Source organism: Neofelis nebulosa, chromosome 3 (assembly GCF_028018385.1).
Source record: "Neofelis nebulosa isolate mNeoNeb1 chromosome 3, mNeoNeb1.pri, whole genome shotgun sequence".
Classification (NCBI taxonomy): Eukaryota; Metazoa; Chordata; class Mammalia; order Carnivora; family Felidae; genus Neofelis; species Neofelis nebulosa.
Window position 1 is genome coordinate 150,641,173 of NC_080784.1, and position 25,949 is coordinate 150,667,121.

The 25,949-nt window shown below is 35.1% G+C and overlaps 1 long non-coding RNA gene across 1 annotated transcript; it reads left to right on the forward strand.

Annotated features, from left to right (window-relative positions):
* The first annotated feature begins 921 nt into the window (after nucleotides 1-921).
* LOC131506196 (uncharacterized) lies at nucleotides 922-10,539 on the forward strand. The gene is made up of 3 exons (XR_009258785.1): nucleotides 922-1,075; nucleotides 6,968-7,015; nucleotides 10,262-10,539. It is a non-coding gene; the product is annotated as an uncharacterized LOC131506196 (long non-coding RNA).
* The last annotated feature ends 15,410 nt before the right edge of the window (nucleotides 10,540-25,949 follow it).

Below are 25,949 nucleotides of genomic sequence, written 5' to 3' on the forward strand. Positions count from 1 at the left end.
GAGCCAAAATCAAGAGTTGGACACTCAATTGACTGAGCCACCCCTCCTCGGTGCCCTGGTTGTAATTTTTAATAAATCATTCTTATCATTGTAAAATGTAACTGTTTCCTATAACTTGAGAAAAGATGGTTTCATGTTTTGTACATTTGTGCAATGCCAAGTCCTACAAAATTTTAGCCTAAGTTCATTTGCTTTATATTGATGTTTTTCATTTGCTTTACCAGTTAATTTTGTTCAGTTCCAACCATTAAAACAAAGCTCAAATTTGAAACACATATTTAGGTCATTTATAATCAGATAAGCCTTTGCCCCATGAATAAAGAAATGAGATTATTACCTGGTTATCAATTTTCTATTGCAATAGAGTCACATGGACGGTGAACATATAATTGATCATTCAACAAGGAACATTCATAATAATGAAAAGTTATGCTCTCAGTAATTATAATAGAAAAAGAGACACAAACTAGGACTATTTTAGGCACACCGTGGCATGACCACTCTAACGATATCACACAACTGGTTTTGAAATTTCAACAGAATCCCTAAACAAAAGAAAATGGAAGGCGGTAGATGAGGGGCAACTAAATAGAAAGCTTTCTTGTTTTCTAGTTTTTTGATAATGGAAAAATTATTTCCTTCTTGAATTCATACGTATTAGAAACACTAATTAGCATAAAAATGAAGAGAAATGTCAGTAGCCATTAAATAACACAGATTTTGAAAAATTAAAGTTAAATGGTAAACTTTACTATGCAAGGCTTTGTATATTGTTGCAGCAGGTTGTGGTCCAGACTCACACCTTCTTTGAAGGACTCACTTTGTATGAGACTATCAATAATTCAGAACATAAAGTTTCAAAATTAGTTTGTCATAATTCTTTCAGGAATGTTTGGTTTTATGACTGGTGACTCTTCTAGGAAAGTGTCCTTTAATTATGTGACTAACAGCTAACCTTCCAGAAGGAAACCTACCGAGAAATGTGAAAAGATACTTTTTTTTTTCCTCTGGAAACCCACACGTCATTTGGAACCTAACAGAAGATTCACAATGGATGCTTGGTAACTACTCTCAGGTATTGTATGAATAGAATCTTGGAATTCAGAAATAAAATAAGAGTCCTTCTCAGGGAGTTGTTGTCTATTATGAATATATGACATTACTGGAAATATGGAATCTATGTTTACTTTTGTGTTCGTATCTAGAAAAAATCTCCTTTTTAATTCTTTAGTATGTTCTGAAATAAAACACACAACTGGAGTAAAGTGCTTTAATGCAGTGGTTGCAAACAAGGCCCTGGGGTCACACTGTCAATTTAAATCCTGGCACTCACTAATCTGCTACTATCTTGGGTCAATCATTGTGCCTCAATGTTCTCATCTGTTTAATAACATCCACTTCCTACGTGAGAAAAAAATGAGATTACATACCTGCAGTACCTGAAACAAAGTGCTCATTTAAAATTATCATTATTATAATATGATTTTATAAAAGCCTCCACCATTTTGTGCCCAAATTATCCTCTTACTTCATAGATTTGTAAACTTTGTGAATTTATGAATGACATCTTTATGTTTATATGTCATAGAAAATGTATGGAAAGGTAAAGACAAAACTTCTAATAGTGACCACAACTAAAGAACTTTTGGGATGGGACATGAAAAGGGAATAGAGAAGAGAGCTTAGAATTTTTATTAATGAAGTGCTGTACTATTGTATATTTTCACAGAACACAGTGAATTAGAAGGTGCTTCTCAACTTTTAATGTACTTATGAATCACTAGGGTATCTTGTTAAATTTCAAATTCATGCTCAGTAGATCTGAAATGGATCCTGAGATCCTGTATTCTTTTTTCAACGTTTTTTTTTTTTTTTTTTTTTTTTTTTGGGACAGAGAGAGACAGAGCATGAACGGGGGAGGGGCAGAGAGAGAGGGAGACACAGAATCGGAAACAGGCTCCAGGCTCCGAGCCATCAGCCCAGAGCCCGACGCGGGGCTCGAACTCACGGACCGCGAGATCGTGACCTGGCTGAAGTCGGACGCTTAACCGACTGCGCCACCCAGGCGCCCCGAGATCCTGTATTCTTAACAAATTTTCGGGTAGTGTTATTGCTGGTGATCCATGGGATACACTTTGACCAGCAAGGAACTAGGAGATCTGAAAATGTAATATACAGTCTCCTCCTTTCAACTTACCAATGATGAAATTTTGCATATAAAAAAATTAAAAAGTACCTAACATCATGTAAAGACATGTAACATATATAGCAAAAACAGATGCTAAATAATTCTGAATCGTATTTCCATGAGATTTTTACCTTCATAACAATGTCTAGAATAAAGAATTTTCTCACCTCACCCTAGATTCTTTGTGTAGGTAGGATGTTCTATTAGCAACAGTTTGTCTATGTAATACCAATTCTACCACCTTCTGGATACCTCCAACCGAAATTCATTCATTTTGCCACTAATGACACTTTTACTTACTCAAGACATATGGGAAAATTAAGCTAACATTTAGCTAAATGCTACCTAGTGAGTTCTTTCTAAAAGACTGTGAAATCTGATGTGTAAAGGGAGTTTTGCCTATCAGAAATATACCTTCCTCTGACTTGACGGAACATAGTTTTCATAATTGATATGCCTTCCTGGGTCTAATCATTGTATGTCCTTGTCTAACAATGTTTTTATGGGGATATATAATGTATTTAACAGACATTGTCACCTAGCAGAACCATAATTTCCCAAACAGATTAGTAAGCCATCCATCAGTAAAATGGAATATATTCATTTATTAATTTCTATGGTTCTTAACAATGTTTTAAAGCCTTCTTACATTTATTATTCTGGTTGGTCCTCACAAGAATCATGCACTGTTGGGAAGGCAAGAATTATTTTCTCTTTTATGGATGAGGAAACCAAGCCTCCGTAAGTTAAGTAAATTAATTTCCATACAAGGTCATGCATCAACTAACAGGTAATGATGGCTTGCTTCTTCCAACGTGAGAGCCCGTGCTCTTGCTAATATACCACTCAACAAGAGCATTTAATGTATATAAGTTATTGTATCTTTAGATAGGAGATAGAGGAAGTAAAATCCTAGCAAGAACAGAATGCCTAACATGCATGTAAGATGAACTGACTTAAACCACCAGAGCATAGTCTGAGAATAAGAGGAACTATCTGAATAAAAAATGTCACAGTGTTGCTAACGACAAGCTTCACAGTACTTCTGGGGAAGTCTGCAGACTGTCAAATATGCAATGTCCTTTTAGCAAGTACACCTTTATCGGTATTAATGCTTCTTGATTAGCTAGACTTTAATAGCTAGTAAGATTGTTTGTCACTGCTATGGAAGTACTGAAGTGCCTAACAGTGAATATTAGACTAGAGAGGGCAATTTTAGAATTGAAAAATTTTAAAGATAAAGAAGCTGTTGTTAATGACAATAAGAAGCTAATTAGTGAAGTGAGGTAAAGTCATTTTTTATCATTTATGATTGAAATATAGTTGACATATAATGTGATAGCAGTTTCAGGTGTACAACATCGTGTTTTGACACATCTACACCTTACTCAGTACTCACCCCCATAAGCATAGTCGCCATCTGCCATCATACAACCTTATGATATTATTGACTATATTTCCTATGCTGTACTTTTCATCTCCATCACTTCATCTTATAACTAAAAGTTTGTGCTTCTTAATCCCCTTCATTTATTTCGTCCATCTCTCTACTTCCCTCCCCTCTGGCAACCACCAGTGTGTTCTCTGTTAAGAGTCTGTTTGGTTTTTGTTTATTTGTTTTGTTTCTTAGATTCCACATATAGGTAAAATCATATGGTATTCGTCTTTCTCTGTCAGACCTATTTTTAGGTAAAGTGTTTTAAAGAGGTCAGGAGTTTGATTGGACTATTTGTGTGGGCACTAATATAGGCCACCCAGGATCATGACAGGTTTAAAGATGGAAAGAACCCTCTGCACAAGGATAGCATTAGGGACTCTGATGGACAGTAGATGGCAGCAATGAGATGTAGAAGAGGTCCAACTGGAGACTAACAGGACTTCCAGGTAACAAGGCCCCTAGAATACAGTCCCTGCAGAAAGTCCTCAGGAAATGGAAGTGGTGGTGGAATGACCATTCCTTCTCCTCTTGTGGACCTCCAGATACAGGTGGCAACAGGGAAGGGACACCTCCCCCAACTTGCAGGAGTTAGCGGGTATTTTTATGTGAGAAGATTCAGGTTCAAATTTCTGTCTTTCTTGGAAGTCAAGGAGATGAAGGGGTTTCTAGTAATATTACCGAATTTTTGTAGACACAGTGAAAGGGACTGTGAGGAGGCTGTGGAGCTGGAGCGTTTCCAAGAGAGAGAACTCTGAGGGAAGTGAAGAAAAAGAGATAGCAAGCTGGGGATTGTTGACATGGCCAGTGATTAAATTACAACAATGAAGGATATACTATAGTGGAAAAGATCCACAGAGCACATGGAAAGTCATAAAAATTTAAGAAGTAGAAATTATTTTAGGAATTAACCTCTAGACGGCTGATACAATAAGTGCAATAGAAATCCAAAGGACAGATGGCATCTAATGGGTTGATCTAGTCAAGAATTTGAAATTACTATTAACATTTGGGTAAGATTTGGAAAGTTGAGAAGTGAGAAGGAAGTTTACAGATGAGGAAAGTGCTAATAACAAGTGGATGCAGGAATTCAAACTCTAAAATAATTCTGTTGGGACTACGAAGCTATACGTTTTTTAAAATGTTATTATATTTTTTAAGTTTATTTGTATTTATTTATTTTGAGAGAGACAGAGACAATGCAAGCAGAGGAGGGGCAGATAGAGACAGATCCCAAGCAGGCTTCAAACTGCCAGCGCAGAGCCCCATATGGGGCTCAAACTCAGGAACAGTGAGATCATGACCTGACTCGAGATCAAGAGTCAGATGCCTAACCGACTGAAGCACCCAGGTGCCTCAAATCTATACATTAATAAAGTTTATATACTGAAAAATGTTACAGTTGTTGAGGAATACAAGAACTTTGAAGGCATAAAAAAGGAGGTGCTACCTTCAACATGAAAAGAGTAAGAAAGGAGTCTTGGAAGATGAGTAGAAGTGTATGAGCCGAGGAAGTGGGGAAGTGAGGAAAGAGGGGAAGTGAATTACAGATGAAGGTGGGGAGGTGTGTTGAACTGTCTGTGCCACAAGCACAACATGGAAGGCTATGTAGTACAAAGAGAAATTTGGATTTGATATTGAGAACTGGAAATTCTTCTTCTGATGAGGAAGGCAGAAGCCTGAAATGCTGGCACTCTCTCCCTGGGCCTGGCGATGAAGCTCTGTAATGTTCTTCACCTTTGCCCACCCTACCCACCCCAGCTCTTTCCTGGATGTCATCACCTCCTCTTGTTTCAGATCAGGATGGTTATGGATTGTTCTAGCCCAAGTGCCTCCGGGGCCTTCCTCTTCCTCTGCCTACAAGCTCTCTGAGGACACAGGAGTTGGGTGCCTCCCTGTTCCAACAATTCACATGCCCTGTTTCTGGCCTTTAGGTTCTTTCCTTTCCAAGCACGTTGCTGAGGAGACAAGGAAGAACATTCACTACTGTGTACTGTTAATTGTAGTGTCAGTCTTCTAATGCAGTTAGATCCTTCCAACAGTAATACAGCCTGACATTTGTTGAGCACTTTTAATAAGCCAGGGTTCAGGCACTGTGTTAGCACTTAAAAAAAAAAAAATTAAATCTTTTATTTAAATTCCAGTTAGTTAACATACAGTGTGTGTTAGCACTTTTTAAAGATTTCCTCCTTATAAAGATTTTTTCATGACAACCCAAAGAAGTAATTATTTTTATTTCAATTTTAGAGATGGAGGAACTAGGGATAACAATAGTTACACAACTTACTTGGGCTAAGACAAAAATGGTGTATCTGGCTTGAACCAGGCTATCTTATTCCAAAGTGCCCCCTCCTATTTATTTTTTAAAATATAGCCCCCAAAGATTTTCTGTGCTCTAGATAAGAATCCAACAAAGAGCTTTATGGTTATTCTGTGTTTTGTTTTTTAAATTCTCATAAGCAAGTAGATTAATGAAACCCTGAAGTCAGTTTTACAGGTTTCTGGTATTCAGCTTGTAAGCTGAGATACAGAGTTTGAGTCACAGCCTTCATTTATTGTAGGACAGTTGCAGATTTGAGTTTAGTGGCTATTTGAGTTTAGTGGCTATATTTACAAAATTTTATTTTGTTTTTTAAAGTTTATTTACTTTGAGAGAGGCAGACAGCACTTATTTCACAAGTGGGAGAGGGGCAGAGAGGAAGTGTGAGAGAGAATCCCAAGCAGGTTCCATGCTGCCAGCGCAGAGCCTGATGCAGGGCATGAACCCAGGAAGTTGTGAGGTTATGACCTGAACCAAAACCAAGAGTCAGATTCTTTTTTTTTTTTTTTTTTTTTTTTTTAAATTTTTTTTCAACATTTTTTATTTTATTTTTGGGACAGAGAGAGACAGAGCATGAACGGGGGAGGGGCAGAGAGAGAGGGAGACACAGAATCGGAAACAGGCTCCAGGCTCCGAGCCATCAGCCCAGAGCCTGACGCGGGGCTCGAACTCACGGACCGCGAGATCGTGACCTGGCTGAAGTCGGACGCTTAACCGACTGCGCCACCCAGGCGCCCCCCAAGAGTCAGATTCTTAACTGACTGAGCCACCCAGGTGACCCTATATTTACAAAATTTTTAAGAAATCAATAAGAGAGAAAAGAAAAAGATAAACAATTCATAAACCCACATGCCAAAGATACCTAATCATTGGCAAAAAATGTGAAGCATGTTTTTAGCTATTGATATATATATATATCATTTTTAGCTATTGATATATATATATATCAACTATATATATATATATATATAGTTGGTTGGAATTGTTCCCCACATGATGGAATATTTTCCTTTTCTTTCCTTAGGACTCTTTTAAGGCTCTATGGACCACAGATGGAAAAACAATGTTCTATGTAATCTTCTATAATGACTCCACAATATTCCATCTTATTAATACATTACAATTTATTAGCTACCCTTAAAGGGGCAGTTATATTTTCAAAGTTTGTTTTCTGCTATTATGCATATGGTTGTGACATGTATACATGTACGTGAATTTTACTGCACATTCTCTACCAATGTTTTTAGCATATATTTCTAGAAGAAGACTTGAAAATTCCTGAATCAAAGAGTATAAACATTTCTGATCTTTGATTCACATTTCCAAATACTCTTCAGAAACACTTTTCAGTTTATAAAAGCAGAATTCATGTTGGAAAGTGCCTGTTTGGCCAGGAGTTTTTTATTTTATTTATTTATTTATTTATTTACTTATTTACTTATTTAATTAATTTATTCATTCATTCATCCATTTGAGAGAGAGAGAGAGAGAGCAAGGTGGGGAGAGGGGCAGAGAGAGAGAATCTTAAACAGGCTCCATGCTCAGCGTGGAGCCCTATACTGGGCTTGATCCCATAACCTTGGGATCATGACCTGAGACAATATCAAGAGTCAGATGCTCAACCAACTGAGCCACCCAAGCGCCCCAAGGCCAGGAGTTTATATCAAATATTTTTCATTTAATTTTGGGGTTAATGACTTTGCTAATTTATTAAATTGATGGGCAAAAGTTGTATATTAATATTAATTTGAATTTCTTTTATTATAAGGAAGGTTGGCTATTTCCAAATGCATATTGTCCATGTCTACTCATTTGAATTATTTCATATCCTTTGTCTTTCCCTTGGGGAATACTTTTATATTTTTGTAGGTTTTTATTTAATCATAACCATATCTTTTATCATTAATTTTGTGGACATGTTTTCACAAATACAATTTGCCTTTTAATGTTACAATAGGTTTAATGTTGAGATGTTTTCAGTGCTTAATCAAACAAATCAAAATTTTGTTGAATGGTGCTTCTTTTTTCTAATTTTGTTGTCTTTAAAATTAAAAAGTATATGTTTTTTTGTTTCATATTGTTATATTTACTGAGTTATATAATAAATGTAGATTATTGTAATGGATTTAAAAAAACTCACGTTTTTGTGGTTGAAAACTCATACCTTTTCTTGAATCCAAGGGGAAAAATCCTAAGCACCTAAACCTTCAGAGGCAGTGGGTTTGGCCTCACACCCAGTTCTAATCCTAGCTTTCTTATTTTTAAATTTATGCCTGTAATATCAGTTTCTTTTCCATGTTTTCCTTCTTTACATTTAATTCTGTGTTACTAATTTTGAGGACAAAACCGGAAGTCAAAATAGTCAGCTCTATTTTTGTTTAAGTTAACACTAAAGACACAGGTCAAGGACATTTCATTTGCCCTGAAATTATTGTGTCGTCTTGGAGAGTATTAAGATATGTCACTGAAAATAAGAGAAACATCCATCACCTACAAAACAATGGCTTTTCTGATGAACAGTGAGAAATGTCTAGAATGGTTGAATCATTATATTGTATACCTGAAACTAATAAAACACTGTATGTTAATCATACTTCGGTTAAAAAACAAAAACCATGGCTCTTCTGTGGTACATCCAATATGAGTCTTAAAAATGCCTTCATCTCAGATTGGTTGCATAGTTTGCCAGAGTTCTTCAAAACAATGAAATATCTGTTTTATGATATAAAATTAGAATAGTGTCTTTTTTTTAACTCAGAAAAGCAGTAAATACGAAAATTCTCTAGCACAACACATAAATTTGATAAAAAACATCAAACAATTTTGGGCAATTTTTACCTAAATTATCATTCATATACAACATGTGACATATGAATCTTTATCTTAAAATTAGAACTGTATATATTATTTAAACTTATTAAATATTATTTTTTTTTAAAGCATAATAGTTGTTTCCAAAGGCTTATTTTAATGTCATGTTCACATTTTAGGGAGAGGGCAATATAGGATGTAATCTTTACTTTGTGGAAAAATGAAAAACCATCGGCCCATGATGGGGTGATGGGGTTACTTAAGTTAAGGCGCCACGTCCACAAACCGAGACTTATATGTAACGTAACTGCAGTTTCAACCGTCAACCAGGAACATAACCACTAACCAGTCAACATGGAATTTCCTGGTCAGTACTAAGAAATTTACTGATAGACTCCTTCCTGTCACTGCCAATCAACTTATTTTCTTTTTCTTTCTTTCTTTCTTTCTTTCTTTCTTTCTTTCTTTCTTTCTTTCTTTCTTTCTTTCTTTCTTTCTTTTGCCCTCTCTTTACCTTTAAAAACCTCTCTTTTGTTTAGTTCAGCAGAGGTCCTCTCTGCTTGCTAGAAGGAATACTGCCCATTGACAAATCACCTCATTAAGTCAATTAGATTTTCAAATCTATTCGGTTGAATTTTGTTTTTTAACAACTTATACAAATATAAGGACAATGATTTTTCCATGCTTTCATTTCTTTGCTCTTAAAAAAAAAAGCTACACTCTTTATTTCTTTACATTATCTTTTTATTTTTATTTTTTTTACCCTTCTTATATAATAGAAGAAAGGTTGAGAGTAAGGGCTATATGTATAACAAAATAATTCCCTTTAAATATTAGTCGCCAATCAGTATTAAAATTTAGATTTAATTTTGGAAAGAAGATATAAAGTTAAAAATAAAGACTAATTAAAAAATGAGGAAAAATCAGAATGAGTATCTTCCCAGAAGCATTTGATCACTCCCTGTGGGTATTTACCAAATACTGAGAGACAGTACCCCCTGGATCTCTTGCTTTTCTGAATGTCTTGCAAATAGAGACACTGGCTGCCTTTATTCTGAACTATCTTTTCAAGAATATTTTTATAAAAAACATCTTAGGAAGTCTTCTTTCAGAATAAAAGGCAGGCTTGTATACTGTCCAGTTATAATAAATATAATGGCTCTTTCCAGGGTAAATATTAGGCTCATTATAAAAAAAAAAAAATTGAGTTCCTAAAATTTGGAATTCCTCCCCTGTAACACACCTACTGTGTATGCAGATATCACTCGCCCCTCTTCACAAAGCACTGTAAAAACTGGGGAAGACCCAGTGTAGATGTTTAGACTCTACTGTGATTGTTGTGTGTACAGGAGTCTAGTCTTCTGCCAGCATCTCTGTAGCTGGCCGTCTCTTTATTTTACAAGATAAAATCATAAGACCCTTTAAAATTTCTGAAAAATTTTGAAGTACTTAACAGTCTACTCAGGGAAACTTTTTAAGCAAGCTAACTTTGTAAATCTTGTTTCAGGCTCTTGATTTTGGGAAAGAAGAAAACAAGGAAGGAGATGAATATCAGAAAAACCATCAGAAATGAGATCAAGCTTTTCCCTGATGAACGACTCTGGAAAAAAAAATAAAGGAAAAATAATGAGAGAAGTAGCAAAACACAAGACTGAAGGCACCACCTGACTAGAATGCCAAAGCTCGTTTTCACTGACTAAAGGAAATTTACCTTGGAAAATGATTAATTGTCATGTAAACAATTTTCTATGGTGTTTTGAAGTATTATTGATATTACACCACCAAATCAATAATGGAGTAAAGAGGTTTTACTGTTTCTTTTTTTTTTTCTTTCTTAGTTCTTTTTTTCTTTTTTTTAAAGTAGGTTTCATGCCCAGCACAGGGCTTGAACTCATGACCCTGAAATCAAGACCTGAGCTGAGATCAAGAGTCAGACACTTAACCAACTAAGCCACCCAGCTACCCTTTAAGGGGGTTTTTCAATACAATTCAAGAAATTGTCAATCTCTTGGCATCTAGAAATCAACATGGCAAGTTTGACAATTTGATGATATTTAATAAAATGTTTAAATAGGAAATCACTCAAAAAAGTCATCAAAACTCTTAAAAAGTTGTGAATCAAGGCCTTCAGTTTTATTGATAATTTTATCACATTTTGGTCAGTTAGAAGTCAAGTTATGGGGGACCACATGGCCTTTGGATTTACATTAATTGTTTTGTACATTAATATGAATAAAAATGAGATAGGAAAATTCCCAAAATGAAGAAAGAAGCGATAAAAGAAAATAGGGATAGAAATAAACAAAGGAGATTTTTTTTAAAAGGATTAAATGGGGAATGAACTTATATTTGTGAAAAGGCTCTCCTTTATTTTTTTTACCTTCTTTAGTTCTGGTTTTTTTTTTTTTCCCTCTTATTCTATCATCACATTTGGTTAGCCTATAGTCCTTTTTTTTTTTGTTCTTTTTTTTTTTTTTTTTTTTTTGCATTACTTTCAGTTGTTTTAATTTTGTGACTTTACTCTCTTCCATCCAAAATTCTGAATGAAGGAATCTATAAATATAGAAATGTTAAGATTAGTACTGAAAATACATAAAAATCTCAAATTTATGATACAAACAAAAGATGTATAATAAATAAGCAAGTCCTATGTTACTATGATTTTGTGGCATAATAATGGACTCCCCCATCACAACTTTACCTGTTTTTTTTTTTAATTTGATTTAATTTTATTATTTTTTTAGAGAGAAAGAGCATGTGAACAGTGGAGAGACAGAGAAAGAGTCTTTTTCAGATTTTTAAAAAATTTATGTATTTATTTATTCAGAGAGAGAGAGAGAGAGAGAGAGAGACAGAAAGAGAGAGAGAGAAAGACAGCAGTGGAGGGGCAGAGAGAGAGGGAGAGAGAGAATCCCAAGCAGACTTGGAGCTGTCAGTGCATGGAGCCTGACATGGGGCTTAAAGTCACAATCTGTGAGATCATGACCTGAGCTGAAACCAAAAGTCAGACACTTAACCAACTGAGCCACCCAGGTGCCTCACAACTTTACCTGTTTTAAATTCTGAATCTTGGTAAAGATAGTATGTTTCAACTAATCACTCCTATCAAGATGTAGATTAATTGTCTGTATGCAGTTAACTTTGTTTTGTTTTTTACAATAAGCAATTTAGAAAAGATTAGAATTATGCCAATGAGAGCCTTAGGGCACCTAGAATGTTTTGACAGGTTAGTAGCAGAAGAAAGTGGTTGGATTGTGTGGGTTTGTAGGGGGGTATACTGTTATGGGACATCCTGGCATAATGAAGTTAGTCAGTGTTTAGTGGTATTGACAAAATAATGCCACCTATGTGATCAGAGAAAGACTAGAAATGTGTCTAACTTGAAGTTTCATCATTTTGTCTAATTCCAGGACCATAGTCATGGTCTCTGCATCTAAATTTCCCTGTGTTTGTTATAGAACTAGAGAGCCAGAAAATTTTCAAACACCAGAAGATTTGATTCTTGGTTACAAATCCCTGAAACTGACTCTGGCTACATTGAAAATAAGGTTATTGAAGAGGAGGATTCAGAATTAAAGGATAATTTAATGTTAAGAGATCAAGTAGCTCTAAGGTGGAAGATAGTACAGCAAGGCCATCTAGTGGAATAGTCTGACCCCTGTACAGCAGTTGGATCAAAATGTATAAACTTATCACTTTTGGGTTATTCAGTCAAGATTCACAATTCCAGGTAAGAAGTTCTGATTATCCAGCTTGGGTCATGTTGGCTATAACAAAGCATGAAGAATTAGGATCTTGTTCTTTGAGCTTCCATAGTGAGAAAATCAAGTATGTGCACATGCTTTCACACTAAGACTACACACAATAGAGGAAAGAAATATCTCCAAAAGGAATTCAGAGAGCTATTTAAAACTGGAAGTTTGATGGTTTACACAATATAAGCCCTACTCAAACATGGAAGGAGATTATCTCAACTGTACTAAGAAATAAAATAAGGGGCGCCTGGGTGGCGCAGTCGGTTGAGCGTCCGACTTCAGCCAGGTCACGATCTCGCGGTCCGTGAGTTCGAGCCCCGCGTCGGGCTCTGGGCCGATGGCTCGGAGCCTGGAGCCTGTTTCCGATTCTGTGTCTCCCTCTCTCTCTGCCCCTCCCCCGTTCATGCTCTGTCTCTCTCTGTCCCAAAAATAAATAAAAAAAAAACGTTGAAAAAAAAAATTTAAAAAAAAAAAAAAAAAAAAAAAAAAAAAAAGAAATAAAATAATTAGTAGTTTTATATTTGTAATCTATAAATCAAGCCTGGATTCAGGGCTTGATCCCATCATCCTGGGATCATGATCTGAACCTCAGAAGAGTAACTGACTGAGACATTCAGGTGTCCTATGGCTTTTGATTTCAAAAGAAACATTGCTCAGGAAGTGCTTTGATTTGAATAAATGTGGCTCCTTTTCAAATCTATGAAAAGAAATCACTTAAAACAGTATTTATATATTGCATTTATTATGGAAAGTTGTTCTTATCCTTGTAACTGTGAGAGTAATTTTTGTAACATGGGGTTTTCTTCAAATTCCATGAAGATTAAATGAGAAACTAAATATAATCTTTAAGAAACTTATACGTTTTGCCACAAGAAGGGCCTTCTTTTCCTGGTAGTCAGGGTTATTTAATTTTAAAAATCCTGCTTAAAAAAGTTAAAATTGTGGAACAATCAGTGGTTTTCTAACCATCTTGAGGAAGTTACTTTTATTTTTCTCTGCAGAATTCAATTGATAACTCTGAATATACACTTTTTAAACTAAAGAACACTTTGTAAAATGTTACCAGGTAAAGTTAAAAATAAATCTGTGATCAAATATATTTGGTAAGTGTTGGTTAAAGATGACTATCAAAGTCTTTCTTTTTTTTTTTAACTGAAAAAGATTTCAGATCGTTTAATTCACTAATCTGCTTTACAAATCTCAAAGAGAAAAGCTATACAATGTAGTATTTCCAAAACATATTTGAGAAAGGAACTCTTTTTTTTTTATTTTGACCTACCAATTACAGGTTCTTGCAAATTTGGGGAAATACCAGTACAAATAGTTAGAAAGAGACCTTGTTGATGCATCACAGTTTTTAAAATAAATTATTTACTTTGATTATTACATCATTTCACCTGTTGTTACAAGTTCTGCACAGACTTCTGTTTTTATACTGATTTCCCAGCTCCTCAGTGGTTTACACTGTCCATTCCCCGGTGGTCAAATACATTTTTACTGACTATTCTGAAATAAAATGATGAATCCCCCAGTGGGCTAAAAAAGTTTTAGTTAGCAAGTTGAGGGTTTCCAAGACATAGAGTATTCTTTGGCCATGTTATAATCCAAATGTAGTATAGACCACAGAGAATTTGAGAATTTGTAAGATATGGCCTAGAACTTTAATTTTCCAGGATCTGTTTAGTCTATAGACTGTATTATCTCATAGCTGAGAGAAATTGTAATTCTGATGGTAATAAAAACAAATCAGTAATTGGTCAACAAATGTCAATGACTATACAAATAGATTCAACTAATATGTTACTGTTGAGTGAATGAACAAACATCTGAATATACGACTAGTTAAAATACTCAGATCATAGTCCTTCTGATAACAGAAGGTCAAAAGACTATATCTGATAAAATTGACTGCTTATAGAAATTTAATGTCCTAAGACTCATATTTTGTCCCTTAAATTTAGTATTCAGAAGACCATTCCAGCTGTAATATTCTAACAGTAATAGAATTTTATATGATATAATCATAGTAGTATAATTATTCTGCATTATATTTATATAATATAGCAATAAAATTATGTTACATAGGCAAAAATTGTAGATTAGAAGTTATGAATCCATTTTATGGAATATTTTTTAACTTGTAAAACAAAGTTTTCTGGCAAATATTATAGAGATAATGCTGATCTTCCTTGTGAAAGTAATACCTGCAAACTTACACAATACAAAAAACATTGTATAGTGATCATATTTTTCTTAGAAAAAAATTTGTAATCTACCAAATGTACCTGGGTTGCCAAGATACTAAATTTTGCACCATTAGAAAATTCAGACTCCACAAATTTTGAGTTAATTTTTTTTTAATTTGGACTTTAGTTAATAATTTTTGATATCTTGAAATTGGGAAATCTTATGAAAACCAAGGACCAAAGCATACATGTCTAGGCTGGATGGTACGATCCTAATACTTCCCTTTTCATAAAGAACACTGAGGAAAAAAAAAAATATATATATATATATATACACATACATACATATATTCTCATATATACATTAGAAAGATATATTGTCATACATACATTAGAAAGGTAATTTAACAATACCTGAATCTAATATGGATTTTTTTATACTATCGGTGTTTTCTTTTTTCTTAAAGCAGCCTACTCCTGAAACCAATACTACACTGTATGTTAACTATCTTGAATTTAATAAATAATTTTTTTAATTTAACAAAAAAAATAGGCAGCAAGGCAGAGCCTTCATTGAAGTTTTGAGTATTTAAGACAGAGACCACATTGTTGGCATATACCTGGGAAGGGTAAAGTATAAAAGTTAAACCTGACTTTTTGTGTTATTGTGTACATTATGCTGAATTAAAAGAATACAATTTCATCTCCAAATCTTGGTGTTATAAGTAAGAAGAGAGAGAGACAGACAGACAGAGAGAGAGAGAGAGAGAGAGAGAGAGAGAATGGAGCCCAACAAATGGCTCAATTCCACAATCCTGGGATTATGAGCTGAGCTGAAATCAAGAGTAGGGCGCTCAACCGAATGAGCCACCCAGGTGCCCTGAAAAGTTGTCTTTAATATAAATTAAGTGCAGACATTTCTTCTTTCCTTTGTCATTCCTAAAAACATGTTTAGTTTTGTTTAGTTTTGTAAAATCTTAGCAAAATCTTGAATAATAGAGTTTAGGTTAAAGAGGTGTTTAATTGTTTTGTAAAATGATGTAAAAGAATATCTGTTACTGGTGAAAAACATAGGTCCCTTAGGACCTTGAATCTAGCTAGATATGATAGAATATCAGCAATTCTGGTTTCAAAAGAGGCAAACTATAACATATGACAGACAGTGGGGGCCAGGAAGAATGAAGTCTTGTGAAAGACTTTCCATTGGCATTTACTAATGCATGTCGGGTTCATTTATGATGATGATTTACTTTCAAAGTTTTTTTGTTTGTTTTTCTTTCTCCTGTACTGTAGTCCCCTCTGATATTATTAAGTGGTGAGGAAATTCTGACTAAATCAACAGCCTTGTGTAATTTACATCTTGGGGAGCAGAGGAAGCATGTGTTTGTGCTTGGACAAAAATAACACAGTAAGAAGAATCCAACGTAAAGAAGTTTTGATGCAAGCAGCAGGGTTGATGCCAGGAGCAGCAGTTCAGAATGAGGATTTAAAAATGTTTAGAAAGACCATTAGCAACATTCTGGAGGGGTCTCAATTTCCTATGGCGACACAGGTTGTGATTTTATGGTGTCTTCTTAAGATACTTTGAGAAAATAATAGACTCTGAAAGGAGAAAACTTACTATGTGACTTTGGGGACTTAGATTTCATGAATCTCCACTGAGAAGTAGAGATCAAGGATAAAGACTCCTAGCGTTGTTATAAAGATGAAGGGAAATAAAATAAAATGAAAGATCTGGAAATATATCACCAATTCAGAGGTGCTCAGTAACTTTTAATTCATTATTCCTCACTCCTCCTTTCCTCTTGAAGAATGCAGTGTTCTCATTTACAAAACCGTCCCTGATTACTTCAGTAGGAAGTAGCTTATGCTCACTTTCAACTTTTATAGTACAATGGACTTCTATTAAGGTATTTAAGGAATTGTAGCATCTGTAATGATATACTTTATGTAGCCTCACTTCATAATACCCCTTGTCTTTCCTCCCTCCCTCCCTCCTTCTCTTCCTCCTCCTCCTTCTTCTTCTCTCTTTCTTTCCCTGAAAGGTTAAACATTATTATTTATGCTTGTAACCCTCGAAGTATGTTACATCTGACAGAGATGCAATATTTCTAAAAAAATATCTGGAAATAAATATATTAAAAACTTCGAAGTATTACATTTCTTGGATTGAGATATACCATGATTTTTGTGTATCAGAGACAGCAACTTCAAATCTATAATTATGGGTTTGAGCTTGTAGATGTAAAGCAAATATGATATTACTATGCAAACAATAGCTGTTCACATCTTTTTCCTCCTCTAGGGCATATCATTCTTATCAACCAGAATTATTCAATGATTCAATCATTTAATGAACAGTCTGAAACTTGGTATGTGTATTAGTCAATGAAGAGACAGAGTAGGAAAATAAGAAGACATACAACAAATAATAAGAAGATAAGAGAAGTAATCTCTGATAATCTTTAAAACTTCTAGGAAGCTTTCTATAAAAACTATTTAACTACTTTGTTATAAAAAGGGGAACCACAGGCATGAACCCAACTGATGATATCGTAATTAAAATCTGAATTGAGCTATTGGCCAAAAAATTTGCCACTCAGAATTAGGTTTCAGATTTTGTTAGGGTGGTTTACAAACAGGAATAACCCACTAGCATTTATCTAAAACCAAACAAATACTATTTCAAATACGTGTACTTAATTCTAGAACTCAGAAATAAAATTAAAGTGATAACCTTTGAAGTATGTGTTCATGTGACCAAATCTATTCTTTCAGAAAACGTTGTTCATGCTGGTGTTAGACCTAATTTTACAGAAACACTTTATTACCTGAAGTAATGAATAAATTGGTAGCAAAGAGAATTACATTTGCCATTTGACAAATGCTTCCCCTGTGGCAGCCACCTTAATCTCACAACGAGGCCTTCGCCATACTGGTCCCCATCAGCCTGCTGTGGTCTTCCCTTCCCCTTCCCCTTCCCCTTCCCTTTTTTTTGCTTTCCTTTCCTTTCCTTTCCTTTCCTTTCCTTTCCTTTCCTTTCCTTTCCTTTCCTTTCCTTTCCTTTCTTTTCTTTTCTTTTCTTTTCTTTTCTTTTCTTTTCTCTTTCCCTTTCTTTTCATCAGCCTGTACCATATTCTAATGTAATATATAATTTTTGTTTTGTGTATTAAAAGTTTATGTTCTGCTACATTCTTATAAGTGAAATATCACAAGATAGGCATCTTTGCCAGCGCTGTTCACTAATGTAACCTAAGTTCCAAAAAAATGCCTGACCTACAGTATGTAGCCAATAAATAGAATATCAATAGTTAAAAGAAAAAAAAAACATGGTGACCAAATGTTAATTTAGAGATTCTTAAATAATATAGAGGTTATACTGCATTATACTGATACACCATACCTTACAAGACTATTCTTATCCTAAGAAATCAAATTTAGGTTTTTCTTTCTTACTTATGCTATTGATTTAAATAGTGTTTAGCACTGTGTGATGTGTGGATGTGTTGAATCACTATATTGTACACCTGAAACTAATCTTACACTGTATGTTAACTAACTGGAATTTAAAGGAAAACTTAAGAAATTAAAGTTAGTGTTTAATATGTACAATTTCAGGAGTACATTAATTACTTTATGATCTCAAAATATGTTGTTTGTGGATCTTTCTTTATAAATTATATAAGTTTTATTTAAAAACATTAAAATATAGATATGATGATGAAAAGAGTTTATTTTTTTTGGCATATAACCATTCATGAGTCTGAAATAATAAAAAAGGTTAAAATGAGGCATTAGGAAATGTAGATGTCACAGATAAAGTGCCTGGAAAATAAATACAATGCATTTCTTAGAAATGTTCTTAACTAACTGGCGATTATTTAAACAAAGGTAGACTTAGAACCAGGAAATTCTTTGCTAAGCACATTTCAGTGGCATGAGGTCTACAGTGTCAATATCTATTTTCAGCCAAGATTAATGTGTAAATCTGAATAAGAACATGCCGCTCTTTGAAACTAAAATATAGATGAATTAAACTGTAATCTAAAGGCAGAGTAATCACTTCACATGGGCTCTTTAAATTTGGAATCAAAATATTGGAGAGGAAAGGGCTAGAAAATTATTATCTAATTGAATTATATAGTGCAATAGAATTCAATTTTGATACTCATCAGCTAATACTGACATATCAGTTCTGACAGTTAAAAATATAATTTGGCAAACCTTATTAATACTTATCCTCCTCAGGATGTTGAGGCAAATTAAGCTCAGGAAAAAAAAATTATGTTTAATTACTTAATATTTGAAAAAGAAATAGAGGCACAGAAAAATGTTGATCATGATAGATAATTAATAATGCTATGATGTCTCATGATATGAATGTGTGCACTGATCAATTGCTTACATAATGAGAAAAAAACACTTCCATTCTGAAAACATAATTCTAAAAGTGATATTTTTATATTTAATATTTATTAAACAAATGGGATTGTTAAATATGGTTGAAATTTCTAATTAGCAATCATTTATCATACCTTACCAGTAAGTATGTGACAAGTAAATGGCTAGCATGGAACCACAAAGCAGCTACTGAGGCCCCTGGCAGTCTCAATCAGAAACCAGTTTCACCTGGGGCACCTGAGTGGCTCAGTTGGTTAAGTGTCCCACTTCAGCTCAGGTTATGATCTCATGGTTTGTGAGTTCAAGCCCCAAGTCAGGCTCTGTGCTAACAGCTCAGAGCCTGGAACCTGCTTTGGATTCTATATCTCCCTCTCTCTGCCCCTCCCCCATTCACACTCTGTCTCTCTCTCTCAAAAATAAATAAACATTAAAAAATTTAAAAAAAACAAAACAAAACAAGAAACCAGTTTCACCAAGTTTTTGCTTTTGGACCCAGTTCTTCTATCTTAAAATGTATTTTTTTTCTGATCTCATCGGCCCTTTCCCCTTACTATCCAGATGAAATTTGTACTATGCTTCATCCCTCCCCCCCCAATTCAGCTGATGATCCAAAATCTTCCTTGATCTCTTGAGGCTTCATCCTCAAATTCCCCTTTTGTAACCACTTGTTTAAAGATCGGGTATTTGATTTTGTGAATAGCTAAATGGTGATTACATTCCTAAATACGCTTACATATGCCTTTTGGACTCAGACTCAAAAATCTCAAAGATGTGAATAGAGGGGAATTTAATATGTGAAAGGATTTGGGAATTTAGAAGAAAAGAACCTCAGAAATAAGATTTATAGGAGGAAAAGCAGGAGAGGAAATAAGGAAGATAAATTTTTGAGACTGGTTTATTTGGCACAATTTACAGTATCTGAGATGTCCAACCAGTATCCCAAAGGCAGAATAATTTATTTTGCTTGAAACATTTAAATGTTTGCAACATTAAAAAAAAAAAAAACTTTCATACATAGTTCAGTAATTGTAGCCTTTCTTGATATATCAGATAACTTGACAAAACTGGTCTTCATTTTTACTGGGCTATATTGACAGAAATTGGGTTATATGTGCTTTATACAGGATATGCACTTTGATTTAACACACTTACCATTACACCCTTTTAAAGTATATGTAGCCTGCTTCATTCATTTCCTTTTGCTGTTAAACTGCCTAGCACCATAGAAATTAGAGTCTGCACAAAGCCCAACCACTAAAGTGTTATTTACTTAATATCTATTCAAAAATACTTGTTAATGATCCAGCGTGTGCAAAATATTATACTAGCTAATACAGCTAATACAGGGTAGGCAAAGATACTTTAAAATATGAGCTTTATCTTTATAAAGACCAGAGTGTAGGAAGGGAGGTAGATGAGCACAACATCAGCTGAAATAAAAGTAGAAAAAGATAAGCATTACAAGAGATGTTATCACTTCATAGAAGAGAGAAAATATATTTCTAGTTAGAATATCCAGGAAATCTTGATGAACAGAGTAGAGTCAGAACAGACACTTGATTGACAGATCGGTAGGTAGATATTTATATTGTGTTGAGAAGGTAAATCTTATGTCTCTATAAGACTGTTAGTATTAGGCATTAAAGTAATTTAGGTTTATTTATATGTATATATATATATGCATATAATTTGTATGTCTGTGTTATATTTATATAACATTTGTATGGTCTTTATAGATATAGAGATTATATTGATAACAATCACTTGTGCTTGTGTGTGTGTATCAGAAATTTTATTAGCAAAATCCCTGAGATTTTTATTTTTATTTATTTATTTTTGTCGTTTTCTTATTTAAATTCTAGTTAGTTAACATATAGTGTAATATTGGTTTCAGGAGTAGAATTTTGTGGTTCATCACTTACAACACCCAGTACTCATTGCAAGTGCCCTCCTTAATACCCATCAACCATTTAGCCCAACCCCCCACCCATATCTCCTCCATCGACCCTCACTTTGTTCTCTATAGTTAAGATCTCTTATACTTTGCCTCCCTCTTTTTTTTCCCCTTCCCTTATGTTCATATGTTTTGTTCCTTAAATTCCACACATGGTGAAATCATATGGTATTTGTCTTTCTCTGGTTGACTTATTTCATATAGCATAATACACTCTAGCTCCATTCACATCAGTGTAAATGGCAAGATTTCATTCTTTTTGATGGCTGAGTAATACTCAATTATTGTGTGTGTGTGTGTATATATATATATGTATATATGCCTATACATATATATACACACACATACCACTTCTTATTTATCCACTCCAGTCAATGAACATTTGGGCTCTTTCCATAATTTCACTGTTGTTGATAATGCTGTTATAAACACTGGGGTGCATGTGCCCCTTCAAATCTGTATTTTTGTATCCTTTGGGTAAATGCCCAGTTGTGCAATTTCTGGGTCATAGGGTAGTTCTCTTTTTAACTTTTTTGAGGAACTTCCATACTGTTCTCCAGAGTGGCTGCACAAGTTTGCATTCCCACCAACATTGTAAGAGGAATCCCCTTCTCTGCATCCTCATCAACATCTCTTGTTCCCTGTGTTGTTAATTTTAGCTATTCTGTCAGGTGTGAGGAGGTATCCCAGTGTGGTTTTGATTGGTATTTCCCTGATGATGAGTGGTGTTGAGCATATTTTCACATGTCTGTTAGCCATCTGGATGACCTCTTTGGAAAAAGGCCTATTCATGTCTTCTGCCCATTTCTTCACTGAATTATTTGTTTTGGGGTGTTCAGTTTGATAAGTTCTTTATAGATTCTGGACACTAATCTTTTATCATATATGTCATTTGCAAATATCTCCTCCCATTCCGAAGTTTGCTTTTTAGTTTTGTTGACTGTTTCCTTCACTGTGCAGAGCTTTTTATCGTGATGAGGTCTCTATAGTTCATTTTTGCTTTTGTCTTCCTTGCCTCCGGCGACATGTTTAGTAAAAAGTCGCTCTGGTTAAGGTCAAAGACATTGCTGCCTGTGTTCTCCTGTAGGATTCTGATGGTTTCCTGTCTCACATTGAGGTCTTTAATCCATTTTGAATTAATTTTTGTGGATGGTGTAAGAAAGTGGTCCAGTTTCATTCTTCTGCATGTAGCTGTCCAGTTTTCCCAATACCATTTGTTGAAGAGACTGTCTTTCTTCCATCGGATATTCTTTCCTGCTTTGTCGAAGATTAGTTGACCAAAAAGTTGTGGGTCCATTTCTGACTTCTCTAGTCTGAGAACCCATTTCTGCGTTCTCTATTCTGCGGCAAAAGGTCAGAGTCCAGGTAGCTGCCCTCAGCAGCTGCCTCTGCTCCTATGCTAATGAATGGGGCAGCTCAACGGTACCCACCATCTCTTTTGTCCCTTTTCTAATTGCATCTTTTCCCAACTGCACTCTAGAAAGGGGAATAGTCTCTCCCAGTGTGAACCAGGGGATCCTCAGACCATGCTATATGCTCCCAGGCCTCTGCCCTCCTTCTCCCCAGGAGCACCTCTATGACCACCAGGCTTTGAGCTCCGCTGCATGTAAAAACTTGTGATAATCAGCTCCTCCATCGATGATTTTGGGGAGATGTTTTTCTTGTGCAACGCCCTGCACCCTGCTTTCTCTCTCTTTTTCTCTTTCTTTCTGTCTCTGTCTCTCTCTCTCTTCTCTCTCCCTCATCCAGTCTCCCTCCCTCTGCAACACTGGCAATTCTTTTCTCCCCCAAATCACATCTGTGCACCTCCTACCTTCCACTATGTTGCCTCTTTTCTCCCACTAGTTGTGCAGTTTGTCTCTCAGTCCTCAGATAGATTTCCTGGGTGTTCAGAGTGATTTTATATTTATCTAGCTGTGTTCAAGGGAAAAAGCAAGCATAACCACTCCTACTACTCCAGCATCTTAACACCCAGAAAGAACTCCAAGATTTTTAATAATTATATTATACTCTCTTCCATGCACCTAAAAAAAAACTTAGATTGCTTACTATAATAATTATAGATATTTGTTGAATAATTAAATTCCAAGTACTGTACCTAAATTATGCCTTTAAAAATTTTTTTAAATGTTTATGTATTTATTTTTGAGAGAGAGAGAAAGAGCATAAGCAGGGGAGGAGCAGAGAAACAGGGAGACACAGTATCTAAAACAGGCTCCAAGCTGTCAGCACAGAGCCCGAAGTGAGGCTCGAATTCACAAACCGTGAGATCATGACCTGAGCCAAAGCAGGAAGCTCAACTGACTGAGCCACTCAGGTGCCCCTAAATTATGCGTTTTAATCCTTATAAGGACCTTATGAAATTATGTCTAGTGTATAGATGTAGAGTTTGAGTCTGAGAGAGGTTGAACAATTTGCCCATGACAAAATAGAAAGTGGCAGATTAAGGATTTGGACCCAGATATACAGTCTCAGAGCTAACACTACCGTGGTATTTAATGACTGTATTTGCAGTAGCAACTTTTTTTCATCAGTAGAAGGAGAAAATATTCAAACACAAAGCTATTACAACTGAACTACTCAAGGACACATACTTTTCTTATCCAGTTTGTTAATAAACATTGACCCTTCTTCTTAGAAATGAATAGTACTCCCCCCAACCCCCCTGAATTATTGGGTGACTGTACTAAAAAACATACCAGACTTTGAAACATTCTGGGAACTATTTTGCCAAATGTTAAATTATTCACTTGAAATAAAAAGAATTGCATCTTAATACAACTATATGGAGTGTTAAATAAATGGGAATTTAAGGAAGAAATAATGTATTATATTTATCAACTGGGTTAGCAAAACTGTATCTATTATGATACTATTATTAAAATTTTTATTTATTTATTTTAAGTAGTCTCTATACCCAATGGGGTTTAAATTCATGTCCCTGAGATCAAGAGTCACATGTTACTCCAACTGAGCCAGTCAGGCGCCCCCTTTATGATACTCTTCTTAACAATGAATGTTCCCAGGGGTCTAGGCCAAGGTGTATTTGATTCATCATGTTTTGGTAACCCTTACATTCCATTAAGTGCAAGTTACATCAGAGCTACTTTTTTAGTCTTGCAAATCAGTCTCCTCTCCATTCTCTTCAATGTAATCTTCACACCCATTCCATCTCCCTCCATTTGTTGGACTAACCTTGACTTTTTCATACTGCAGCTACAGTGAAGTTTCTAATCTTAAATATGAAACTGTCACTCTCCTGCCTAAACCCCTAAACCATCCATAATCCCTAAGACTATTTAGGTGCCTCTCCTCTGTATTCTTAACCTCTCATGCCTTCCTTATCACAACACTTACCTCACTACATTGGCCATTTACTTATTTTTTCCAGAACCGTAAATTCTTTGGAAGAAACAATAACAACAAAGGTTTCTTTATTCCATATTCTACTGCTAGGCCTTCAACAGTTTATTGAAATAATGTCCTACACTTACTCTGTTTACATTCTTACCTCCCACTCAGTTTTTTATGTACCATAATTTGCACTTTGCTTCATTATCCCCCAAAACTGCCTTCTCCAGGGTCACTAATGACCTCCTTCTGGCCAATTCCCAGTGGATACTCCTAGTCTATCCTGCTACTTTTCTGTGCAACATTTGATGCCACTGATTCTCTTATTTTCAAACAGCACTCTCTTCATATGTTATCCTTAAGAAAACATCCTTTTGATTTTCCTCTTCTCTCGCTGGTTTCTTTTGCTAGCTCTATTTCCTTAACCGTCCCTTATATATTGATATTTTCAGGGTTTTTTTCTGAGCCATTATAGTAGATATTTCTTGTGTGTGAGTGGTACTCAACTTCTTTGGAATGCTACCTCTGTATTTTGTTAATTTCTCATATTATGACTCCTCATCTTCTGAAGGTAGAAACCTAAACCTAAAAATTTACTCTGTGAGCCTCCCTTGCTACCATAGTGAAGCATGTGACCTAGGTTCTGCCCATCACATCCACTCTCAAGGTACTATAATTGGAAATTCAGTGAACATGAAGAAGCAGGTATCTGGGGGAATTAACTTCTTAATATGATGGCTGAGGGCTCTAGCTCTTTTCTGGCAGACCTTCTGGTGTTTATTCTCCCGCATCATGTATACAAACTACCAGTCCTCAGGGGACTGGCATGATCTGTGTAAGCTTCAGTATTTCCTTACAAATACCTTGATTGTAGGTTTTAGCACTGTTCTGTCTAGTGCCAGGCCTGGATCTCTAAACCAAATTCTGTAAATTACTAAAAATCTTTCAGGGTGCTTGGGTGGCTCAGTCGGTTAAGCATCTGACTTCAGCTCAGGTCATGATCTCATGGTTTGTGGGTTCAAGCCCTGCATCGGGCCCTGTGCTGAGAGCTCAGAGCCTGGAACCTGCTTCAGAGTCTGCGTCTCCTTCTCTCTTTCTCCCTCCCCCGCTCACACTCTGTCTCTTTCTCTCTCTCTCTCTCTTAGAAATGAATAAACATTAAAAAAGTTAAAAAAAAAAAATCTTTCGGTGTATGTATCCCTTTCCTGCTTAAACACAGAATAGGTTTTTATGTCAGCAACTGAGAATAGTGATCAATACAGTTTTGGTTTTCTTTCTTCCTGCTTTCCTCCCTTCCTATCTTTCTTTCTTTCTTTTCCACCCTGCAATTAATCTAAAATGATCCCATGACTGCAATTTTTATTTTTATGTTAAAGACACCTGAATCATATGACCATGCAGACTTGTTTCATAAGCTCCATATCTGTATCTAAATTATGCTCTGTATCTCTCTGCTTCATTTGTTCATTCCACAAGTAAGAAATATGTGTTCACCACATGCCAACATCAGCCTAGGCTCTAGAAACCGAAAGATGAGTTAAAATCAGA